This window comes from Haliaeetus albicilla, chromosome 1 (genome assembly GCF_947461875.1).
Source record: "Haliaeetus albicilla chromosome 1, bHalAlb1.1, whole genome shotgun sequence".
NCBI classification, from domain to species: domain Eukaryota; kingdom Metazoa; phylum Chordata; class Aves; order Accipitriformes; family Accipitridae; genus Haliaeetus; species Haliaeetus albicilla.
This window is the reverse complement of record NC_091483.1, coordinates 36,536,660-36,548,509: the sequence shown is the minus strand read 5'-3', so window position 1 is coordinate 36,548,509 and position 11,850 is coordinate 36,536,660. Positions and strand designations below refer to the sequence as shown.

At 42.9% G+C, this 11,850-nt stretch overlaps 1 long non-coding RNA gene across 1 annotated transcript; it reads left to right on the top strand.

The window, feature by feature from the left end:
- The first annotated feature begins 2,258 nt into the window (after positions 1-2,258).
- Positions 2,259-11,640, top strand: LOC138685387 (uncharacterized). Its single transcript, XR_011324619.1, has 3 exons — positions 2,259-4,118; positions 4,850-5,029; positions 11,590-11,640. It is a non-coding gene; the product is annotated as an uncharacterized lncRNA (long non-coding RNA).
- Positions 11,641-11,850: the final 210 nt, after the last annotated feature.

Here is an 11,850-nt window from a genome sequence, read left to right as displayed (position 1 = left end):
TTTTTTTGGCGCTCTCTTGCAATTTGCTGGTGTAACTGCTTTAGTGCGGGGAACAGAGGGGCCGAGCGAGGCTCCTTGGGCTGGCACTAGGCAGTCATCAAGCAAGGAGTGTGGTGGTGCTCCTTGCTCTCTCCTGTAGGAGAGCAAGAGCAGGGAGACAAGGAGAAGTGGCTTGAAGTCACTCAGCTGTCAGATGTGACAGCAGGAATAGAAGTGAGGCTTCCACCTTCTTCTTTCTTACTTCTGAAAATGCCGTGAACTGTCTCTTGCTGTAGTGTCCTTTAGGCACCTTTAGATACAGGCTGGCACTGGTACATAGGAGAAACCTGCCTGAGGAAGCCACCAAACATTGAAATCAGTCTGTTAAATACAGACATTTCTAGCCAATATGGCAGGAGGAGACTGTAGCCAGTTTTCTTCACATCAATCACTTGCAAAGTTGTGTTTTCAAAACAAATGTTAAACACAAAAAGATTGATCTGAGCTGTCTGAGGTGATCCATTGCATCTTTTCTGTAGCTATCAATTAATAGCAAGAAACTTATTGTTTGCTGTCTTACAGCCAACTAAGTAACAAAATTAATTGGCCATATTTAAGACAGCTGCTCCCTACTTGTGAAAATTTGGGGAAAATCACTAGAAGGAAGAAAAATAGGGCTTGAGTGTTATTGAAAATAAATCTAGTTTTTTTAGACAATGAAAACATTTTACTCTCTTAAGTTAAAACGGAATGTGTGCAGCCTGTTTCTAATTCACATTGTCCATGAAATTAAAGCAATGTATTCATCTTGACTTTCATGCTCGTTGTCCCTAGTAAAAAATGCTCTACATCAAACACTCATTATTTGCTGAGGTTGTTTACTGTTAAGTTTGTGTATGATTGCAAATTAAACAAGAGCATTGAAACTCCATCATCTAACACATGGCCACTATTCATATCTGACAAGGCCTGTTTTTCTCATTGAGCACTGAGAACCCACCTCAGATACAGTATTTTCCTTGATAATGAAGAAGTGCTGTATTTCAGATCTGCTGGACAGAAAGTACAGGAGATAAGCAAGGGTTTTTAATATAAAAACAAGCTATTTTATACCTGAAATAATAATAAAACTTATTCTATGCAAGCAATTGAATATTAACATTAGCTTAATAAGAGGTAAGAGAGTAATGATCTCATCAATGATTATATGTACAAATATCCAGCAGAATTTGATTGATTAATTATTGCTACATCAAAATTATAGTTGAATGATTCCCAGGTTATAGAAACATTTTTAAAAATAAACTGTTATTTTAGGCATCAAATTTCTTGGATACCTATACTGAATAACTTTAGAAGTATTAATTTCAGAAGGTTATTCGATGCTTTCTGAAGACCTGACACTGTTGGAGCCTCTCACGTTGAACACCTATGATGTGATGCACTCAGTGCTATTACTTTTTAATTTTACACACTTGCATTCATAAAAATAATGAAAAAAAATCTTTAGAAATTCAGCAGATTTATCAAAGGGGAAAAAATCTGTTCTTTACCACCGCTTTTCCTTGCTGATGGATGACTACTTTCTAAGCATCAAGCCATGCAAGTAAACAAAAACCAGTACAATCTCCTCAAGGCCCTATTTTCAGAAGCTTGTGAGTCGACCAGGAGATGCTCCTGGCACCGCTCTTGGCTGGTGGTGGACATCAGCTCTGCTGGCCATGGATGCTTCGTGTGGCTGGAAACACCTCCCAAAGGGGAACTACAGCTGCTTCACATGGACTATTGCTGCATGCTGTAGGAGAGCTTGCTGGCTGTTTTTCTTTTCTTCACCTCCAACTGCTACAACCCATCTATCATGGTAATTGATTTCTCTCCCTCAGTTAAAGATCTTCATCTGGTCTCTCCTATTCAGAGCCTGATCTTACAGGAGCCCGGGAAGCTGTAGCGTACGGACATCTGTGACAGATAATGCAGTAAAAATGAAGGATGAGGCACTGCCACCCTCGAGCAAAGCCCTCCGCCAGTCACGCTGCTTTCTCTGATTTCTTCATATTTCCTTTCTGCTGCTGCTGCTCTTGGAAAGGTGAAGCCCTGTAGTGTCGGAGCCCAGCTGGTACAAAGGCACTTGTCAAGTTGTTACTGGCTAAGGACATGAGAAGCTGCAGCCGCAAGTTTGAAAATTACACGACAGCATTGCAGCATCGGTATTGCTGCTCACCGTAAGTGCTGGGTCTTCCTATTCCAGGTGGCCCACCCGTGGGCTTCCCGACGGGGTGATCGTCAGCTGCACCCACAGGGTGAATGGCGTCAAGTCTTCCCTGTGACCTGCAGCCGTGAGCATGCAAAATCACGGCAGGCGGGCATCTGCTGCTGGGTAGATGAAAGCTGTGTGATCTGTGAAGGGCATGCGACAAGCTGCTGGGGGAGAAAGGGCTGACAGCAAAACGGGGAGAGTAGCGAGTTTCATCTTCCACGTGGCAGCACTCAGTGATAAAATAGCATTAGGATTTATGTCCCAGGATCTGACTTGTCACTGGCCAAGGAGAAACACTTCGTGGGACAAATAGCAATATCAACTGAGCATGCATGTGCAACTTTCTTACATTTCTGAATGAGCCAAGAATGCCAGCACAAGGTAATGGCTGATATCAAACCGTGACTTCTTTAGGCCTCCATAGGTTTATCTTGGTCTCATACCCTACACAATTTAACCCTTGGGTCTCCATCTCTAAATTTACCTTTTGTAATACAATATAACTGAGCCAAAGGCATTGGAGAATGAGGTGACCCAGCTGAGTTAAATGGAAATTGAGATTGCTAAGTAGCCCTGGAGGTCAGGCTGGAGTGATATATAATTGCTCATAAATTATACAGAACTTTGTAATATCATGTTTGACACAGGGATGAGGTTTCTTAAATTCGGCTGTTAAGGAAGAGAATGATGCATTTTTCACACCATAAGGAGAAGTCCTATTTGGTAGTGGAGCCAGATTTGTAGGAGCATGTAGATGCCCAAAGCTGGTGGCAGGCTCCTTGTGAAACTGGTAAATGGAGGGAACAGTGGTCCTGGTTTTCCAGTGGGAGCCCTGGCACTGCCAGCTCTTCCCCAGGGGCTGCAGCTGCAGCACGGAGGCACCAACCTGTGGGTGGTTTGGCAACATTTGGGCGCAGTCTGGCATATTAAATTAAATCACTGATAAACACAAGAGGGTGATGCTTCAGTTCATCCTGAAGAGGACCTGCTCTCCATTAATTCAAAATAAAAATGGCAGATTGTTCCAGTCATAAGCTTATTTCCTGCTATGGTATGTTAGTGAGTAAGATGGACATCGTACGCTACCATGTCAGGGAAGGATATGAAATCTTGCTTCAAAGAAAGCTCAAGAGGTATTTTGTGTCATTCTGATGCACTCAGTCCTACAAAAAGTGATTGTTTGCTGCTTTCTACAAAATATGATTCCTTGCTGTTTTTTTCACTGGCACAGAGCAAAATGTGTTCTAACGCTTCACCTCCATTCTCCAGCTCTGGGTAAGGCTGTGGTTTGGGGTGGGGAGGAGAAAGGCTCCAGGCACAGGAATGAGACAAAATGTTCTTGTGGTCATTCATGTGGCTTGTCACCAGCTCCAGGGGAGGCAGGCAGGGCTCTTGTGAAGGCTCTGACAGCACTGAAACCAGCTGGGATTGCAGAAAACATGCACAGGAGGGAAAGTCCAGGCCTGAAGAACCTGTTTCTCATGTTGAGAAAGCCCATCACAGAGTGCAAAGCCGACCCAGCAATGACATCACTCCGGAGGGACTGATGAGGTTTGAAGGCACGTTAACACCAGCTCATTGGTGCTTTTCCCTGACACTTTCTGCACCTGCATGGCACAGATGTACAGAGGTACCTGCTTCTGCAGGGGCAGGTAGGAGATCTCCTGTTTGGAGGTAGTCACCTCCTGGTGACTCAGTCATCTTGACTCAGCTCATGGGAGAGATGTCCAGCGTTTCGGCTGAACAGCAGCACATCGTTGGCTTCTTGTGAGGAGGGACTGCCGTTCTCATCGTTCCCTGGAAAGCGCCTGATGTTTTGATTGTAGAGAATGTAAGCAATGGCCTGTTGTCTCTCACTTGCAAATTCCCACAAAAGGAAGAGGTGAGGACAGCCCAGAGAGCAAGACTGGAGTCCCAGGCTCATAGAACTGGGGTAGAGGTTGGGCTCATGGACCACGCAGATGCTCTTCCCTGTTGTCCTGCAACATCAGCTGCACCCAGATCTTTTCCAACAGGCACTTCTCGGGTCTGGGCTTGAGTATCTCCATCCTCCCCAGGCAGGCTTGGCCAGTGTTTAACTCGCTTCATTGTGAGAACTTTTTTCTTAGTATCTAATGTAAGCATCCCAAGCAAACTATGGACGTTGGGCACCTAATAGCATGTGTGTATGTATGTATATGTGTGTATACATACATGTATTTATGTGTTTTTTACATATATATACAAAGTTAACACCAGGCTTTTATTTTTATATCAGCTTTATGGTATAATATGAAGTAAATGACATGTTATGGAAAAAAAATGAAGCTTCAAGGCAAGTAAATTTACTTGTAAATTCATATAAAACTCCATGAATGCTTCTGGTCAGAAAAAAGAAGGAAAACCAGACAAAAAAGAACACCATTTTTTCAACATTTGCTAAGCTAATTAGGAAAAAAAATAGATTTTTAATAGTTTTTCACCTGGAAATTAGTTTGTTCTAAAAGTTTTGATTCATGTAGAATGTTTTAGTCAACTGGAAGTAACACTGAGAAGGGGAGTATTCTGCTGATGAAACAAATGCAATTTGAAATTGGGATCAGTCTGAAACCATTTCCCTTCTGTCTCTCTCAGGTTGGCTGGTGAATTGAGGAGAATTAATTACATGGCTTCCCCTGCCCTTCAACACACGGGTGCAGGAATCCTTGTACCCTGGATTTGTGACCACAGGAGCCTGTGAATCAGGAAAGAGCATTTAAGCACCGGTCTCTGACTACAAATAAAAATATATCTTTGTGGAAATCTAATGAGAAGGTAATTCACAGGCATGTTTATTAGTAGGAAACCATTGCATAAAATGTATGGGTAAGGCAAAACATTGATTAAAATACCACCCAGGTAAATCAGTTTCCCAGGCAATATATGGAGAGCACTGCCATTTAACTGCTCTGAGGCAGCCAGCAAAAATGCTGAAGCGGCCTGCCAAATAGCTAGATGTTGCTGATGGAAAAAATTAGCCTCAGTACATTGGCATCTGGAGTCTGTGACTACCATCCAAAAAGAAAAGGGACTGGTGCTGTGGAATGGGGTAATTGCACTCCAGAAGCCTACCACAAGTCTGCTGTGGCTTTGTTGTTAAAAAAAAAAAAAATTAAAAAAATTAAGTGGTTTTAATTAAAAAATAAGGCTTTGAAAGTACAGAAAGTAAGATGTTAGGGGAAGACATACAATTAACTGGATAAAAGGAATCACAGTTTCTGTGTGTGTCTGAGTAAAACACAGACATATGCATATGTGTGCATGTGCCGGTTTGTGTTTCTGAGTATTTGTTTCTGTGTTAGCTCTGTGTCCATTTCACAAAGAATTATACACTCCATTTACTTGAGATTCCAATGTATATTACTTGGGGAAAAAAGCAATTTCTGAGTACAGCCCATGTTTTAGCAATTATATTCCTTTCTCTCTTCTACCACCCCTACCCCACCCCCTCCTTTTCTGGTTTAGTTTTTTTAATTATTATTTTGGGGGGAGCTGTCAGATGCAGGCAACCACCCCCTGTTGTGATCCCCAGGGTGGGTTTGTAGCTGAAGCAACAAGAGTGGAGCAGCCAGTAGAGATAAATTACCAGTTCTTAATCTGAAAGCATGCTTATTCATAGGAGAAATTTACAGGAATCCTGATACATTAATGCAAACCTTTTAGTTACCTGAATGGTTGCAGTTTGCTTTACTGCTGATGCCCAGGGAAGTGACACTGAAACCACTCTGCATGACACTTTCTTTTGAAGACTTTAGTTGCAGGTGCTTAGAAGTCCTTCCCTCCAAAAGAGCAGTGACACATCCTTCTCATATGTGAAATTTAAGGAAAATCCACTTAGGCGTTTTCCTATTAAATTAAAAATTGTCGTATTTCTTGTACAAGACTGACTGAAGGATGGTGTAGGTTTAAAACCTCAGGCCTAGCAAGCATCTAGTTCTGAGAGAGGAATATGCTCAGTGCCAAGTTACCTGTTTCCAAGAATTCGAGAGTTTATCAATGACAGAAAACTGCACAACATGTGGACATAAGATACTATTTTACCTATTATTCCAAATATACATGAATCTCGTAAAATCTGATCTCTCTCCCTTATCAACTGCAGAGGCAGTGAGAGGAAGCATATTATTTGTCGTACACATCAATGGGACTAATCATATGCTTAAAAGTTAGGGGAGGGCTTAAGTGCTTTGCTGGATGATGGCCTGAAGGACCATGTGTGCTGCACCAGGTACTCATGAGAAGGGTCAGCAACGGATACAGTGCAATTGCATTGTAACTCAGACTTTTCTGGATGTCTTTTTGGCCTTCGGTGCTATTTGTGTGCGTCCGTGACAGTAAATAAACCTCGCTTTCTATAAAAAGAGCAACAAATAGAAGGTGGTTCATATGCTGTGGTGGAATACCCACAGAACAAGACAGGTACTTCTGCCTGCCACAGCCTTTCCACACAAGCCAATGTGCAGGAAGAAGAGGGAGAAAAATTAACTAGAGGCCACTATTGGGTGAAAATATCTAGTGTCAAGAGAGGTTTTCAGAGGTGTTGTGTTGGAAGACACATGCTTTTTGTGTGGATTGATAGACATACTGAAGTCAGTGTTAATTTTTAGAGACAGTTCTTGTATGCTTTATTAATGGCAGATAAGAAACAGTAGTGATAAATCTTTGAAAAATGTTTTTAGCCATTTCTGGAAAGCTGTTTTTCTTAAAAATCAAATGAAGGAGAAACAGAACGCATTCACCAAGAACAAGGCAAGACAAAGGTTATTATAGGAAAAATACACATTGACTTAAGCACAACCCTATCCAGCAAAGCACTTAAGCAGGTACTTAAGGCAGGGCATATACCTAACTGCTTTCCTGAGTCATAGCCATGATTACCAGACTACTCATTTGCTCTTTGTAGTGTCCTCAGGTCCAGAGATCTTTTTGCTTTCACAAAGAAATCCCTGTAATCAATCAAAAGGCATTAGCATTCCCACCGCTGCGATTATGAATTACATTTCTGTAATAAATGTGAATGTCATTTCCCTCATCTCCTGTTCTTTCAAGAGCCCTAAAAGTTTTATTTCAACTTTCAGACTTGCACTAAGGGCTTTCGCTAGGAGTTAGTGCTTCTCTTTGGCTCACTTGAGCTAATTTGGCAAGTAATTTTAAAACAACTTCTATTGTACGTAGAGTTGCAGGGTTTGAAATATTGCTCAGTCAGCTCTTATTTCATGAACAGTTTGTTTGATTAGGCGCCCAGGTGAAACACAATCAGGGGAACCTGGTGAGCTGTAAGCCCTCTGCAGGGAGGAGGAAATGAAGTGGATTTGCTTGCTCCTTGGCACAGCATTACAGCTGCTCAGCTGTTGTGTAAAGGGGTATCGCCTCCCTCTGTCCACCTTTCAAGAGCATTGCTGCTATATTTTGTGAAAATTCCTATTCTGACAACACCTATTAGGCATGCCCTTGGGCATCTACTGGAGCAACCCTCTAAGGGGGTCTCATTCGTGCACCTTGACTGGGGTTAAGCTTGATGAGCTGCCAAGACTTGGGGCAGCTCCACTGTGGGCAGGAGGACTATGCTCAGCCCTTACGGGGCATCCAGATCCCAATGCTCCCAGGTAGATCAGCTGCCTGCTGAGCATGAGCTGTCAGGATTAGTGTTTTGGATTTAGCCTTCTAAACTTGATCTGAGTCCTACTTTAGGTCTCAGGACTTTTTGTGGACTTTGAGCTCCTAGAGCTTCCTAAAAGCCACTTTGGTTGGGGTGGACTTCACAGCATCCATACGGTGATAAAGCTGAGCTGGCAAAAAGGGCCCTGGTGCGATTGGGCTGTGCAGGGTCTCACCCATTTCTTGCTGGTCATGGTGGGCCCGTGTTGGAGACACAAACCCCCAGTCTTCAGGTAGCGTTCAGGATGTGCAGAAGCGTGGATGCGGGCAGAGTCCCTCATGCCCTGCTGCTGCTGTGGCTGCTGTGGGGAGCCTGGCTCGCCAGGTCTGGCGAGGATGAGGAGTCCCAAAACCACTGACAGAAATCCCGACAATAAAGAATTTACCTTCAGCAAGGAATTAATAGAAAGTATAAGCATGAGCTGTAGAAAGGAAGAAAAGTAAAGCAAACCAAAAAACCCCAAAGCATTTGTTTCCAAACTCTTAGCGAAGCAAGATATGTTGTGTCCTGAGGACAGAACAAGAAACCAGACTGAGTTTATATAAAGCTGCATGTGGAAACCTCCCCGGTAACAAAATGAGCAATAAAAATCAAATATCAATGAGGATCCAAATATTCATCTTTAAAATCACTAAGCAGTAAATTACACATCACAGACCTCTTCAGTCCTCTGGCAGAAGCTGCACAAATGGAAACTCCTGAATGCAAATAAAAAACAATGTGTTTGTTTAAGTTTGCAGCTAGAGCAAGTCTCTGTACAAGCTGTGTTTTCTAAATAAGGCTTTTTTTTGTCACCTGGGTTGAAGAATGTCTTTTTCTAGCACAACCTACAAAGCATTTAATCAATCCTGATAGTAAAATTAAAATGGCAAATTCCTCCCTCCCTTGCCCAAAAGTGAAGAGACGGGCACGTTTCCTAGGACAATTTGAAAGGATTTGTCAGACATTCTTTACCAAAACCCACAATCTTAAAATAAATCCAAAGGAACCGGGTGGGTTTGGTGTTCGCTCTCTGTCAGGAGCTTTTATTTGTTTTCACCCGGGGCTGGATCACGTCATGGCGTCATGGGAGACTGCTCAGCAGTGTGGAGAGCGAGCTCCTCCTGTCATCTCCTCAAGCTGGAGCAGGAGAAAAAGGAGGCTCCTGCTGCCCCGGGAGGAGGAGGAGGAGGAGGAGGGAAGAAACGCACGTGGCGTTTGGAGGATAGCTTGAATCCATCTTTTGCCTGTGAGCTGAAGCTGTGCCAGTTTATGTCTAATCCTTCAGGCTGGCATTTCGCCTTAAAACCTCACTCTGAAGAATGATCTCCTTTACAGGTAAGGGACATTTCAAACAAGACAGCACTCAATTCCCCATTTTTCCTGCATCGTAAGGCAACAGCAAGCCCAAGCAAATGCAGCTGTTGGAGCGGCTTCTGCTCAACAGGGGAGGCTGCAGAGTCAGGCCCTTAAGAAGCAGGGCTCTTCTTAGGCAGAGATTGATGGGATACGGTCTTTTGTACCACCTTTATCCCTGTCATGATGTGACAGGCCCATGGTCCTGCACTCTACAGGTGCTCTGGTTTTCTCAATGCTTTATGTGTTGGTGATGGCAAAGTCTCCACTGCCTGAACTAGGCATGGGCAAAAGACGAGTGCCTTTCTGAACAACTGGTCATAAGATATCTGAAAGACCTTCACATAATTCATTATCATTTTTATTGATTGGAAATTAAGCAGTATGCCGGCTGATATTTTACGAAGTAACGCACAGACACTCTTAATATGAGGAGCAGCTGAATGGGGTTGCAAGCCCTTAAAAGCTGGTTTAGCAGTTCTCTTCCCCAAACTGTTTTAAGGTGACTAGCACAAAAAGCTATATTGATGATTATTTGGATCTTCCCCCCTTCCCCCTTTGGTGAGCTGTGGTGAAATCACATGAAGTGCCCATTTTTGGTAGCATTTAATTGTGGATGTCTGCACAAGACATTTTAAAGATTCAGTGATAGATTATGAACCCTTTCTTTTAAACATGCCATTACAATTTCCCATTATATTGTTGCAGTGGACTGAACATAGCAGCAAACCAAATCCTAAATCCATAAAAGTAGTAAATTAAATGTGGCTCCAGTGGTTTTGGAGCTTGACCAACAAGTTATCTTTATTAATGCATTCAGGGAAAAGGTCTCATTTTATTACATTATTTTCTTAATGATAAAGGCAGTAATGGAATCTCAGCAGAACACACCAAAGGAATCTTAGTTTGCTGGCAGTTGGGTCAAATTTTTCTCTGTGTGCGCCTGGTACAGGGTTAAGACTTGGCAGTGTCCGACTCACTGACTTCTGTCTTGAAAAGCAGTCTTTTGCTGCTTCTCTGTACTTGCTAGTTGACATTTTCTTGGCTTTAAATGAAATTTTGACACATAAATCCCACATGTCAAATGATATTGTAAAACAAGCATCCAAGTGTCAGCACATAGCCCAATAGTCTAGGGAGTAGAGAATAGAATAAGGAACACCTTTATGCAGTCTTTCATCTACATCCAGCCATCTGCAAGTAATTTGAAACCAGTTTCAAATGAAGCTAGGTTGTTTGGCCTGTTAATGCACACAAAGCCAAAGCAGAAGTTTGGAGTCTTCATGGCTTTTATTGACTTGCTAATAAGTAGATAAAGCCTTTAGTTTCCAAAACTGTTCTTTTCCCAGATAGCCCATTCCAAAGAAAGCCTAATTGAAATTACAGAAGTCTCTTGCAGAGTGCCACAAATTCCATTTTTAAATAGCCTGCTGATACTGAAAGACTTCTTGATGAGCCTTTCACTTGCAAAGCAGGGCTGGTGGGTTCCCCACTGATGAGCTGTTTTGTTGGGCTTGGGGGGGAAGACACTAATGGTACGAGGTTCCCACAAAACAACACCAACAAAGGAGTGTGGATTTACATGAATAAGGGCTGGACCGAAGATTCATCACTAAAATACTACAGCCAGCCTCACGTAGCTGCTGGCTGCAGTGGGTACTTTGCCATGTGTACTTCTCTGTGTAGTACCATTGGAAAAACAGAACCGTCATTTAAGGTAAGCCGTCATTTAACAAGGGTTTCAAGGGCCTTCTGCTGTGGCAAACTGGTATTCAGTAGAAATAAACTGCACATTCAAATGATATTTTAGCCATGAAGCCAGTTATGAATTTCAAATGACACAGAAACATGGAGCTTGGAAAAAACCCGATAGGATTTACCTGTATTCCCAAGATGAAAGGTCCTGTGAACCTCAATGTGTAGACACTTTCAGTGAGACTGGAGAAATGTGGAGAAACCATGACATGCAGAATCCCAACTGAGGTTTGTGGATGTACCCAGAACGTAATCGGTGTGAAGCAGGTGCGGATGTGAAGAGCCAGGAGATTGGGAGTATCACCTTAATTAAATGCAACTATTTATAGCTGTCAATCTATCTACCAAATATAAGATATATGTGTGTATATATATGTGGATGTACACATATATATCTAAATATATAATTCCTAGGGAAAAAAATCAATCTGATTTTAGGTAAGGGCCTATTAGGTCTGACTGAAAAAAGGACACTGAGGAGGCTTAACCTTGAATTATTTTTAAAGGTGGATAAAAAACTAGCATTTGATTCCCATGTGATTTTACTGGACTTGACACGATGTGACTGGTTTTACTTCACTTGCAGCATCATGCTGGGGACAGCGCACCGAGGTTTAGCAGATGTTGACCGCGCAGGTGTGATGCTCAGGCTGAGATGCGCAGGTGTGATGCTCAGGCTGAGCGTGCCTGGAGGACAGGTCCAGGTGGCTTCTGCCCACCTCCACCCGGGGCTCACCAGAGGTCCCTCCAGCACTGCCCGTGGGCCACTCCCACAGGCAGCCTCCATCAAGGCTTGAGGAGATAGGGCTACTGCCCTGCAACAAGGGGACAAAAGGAGATTGCATGC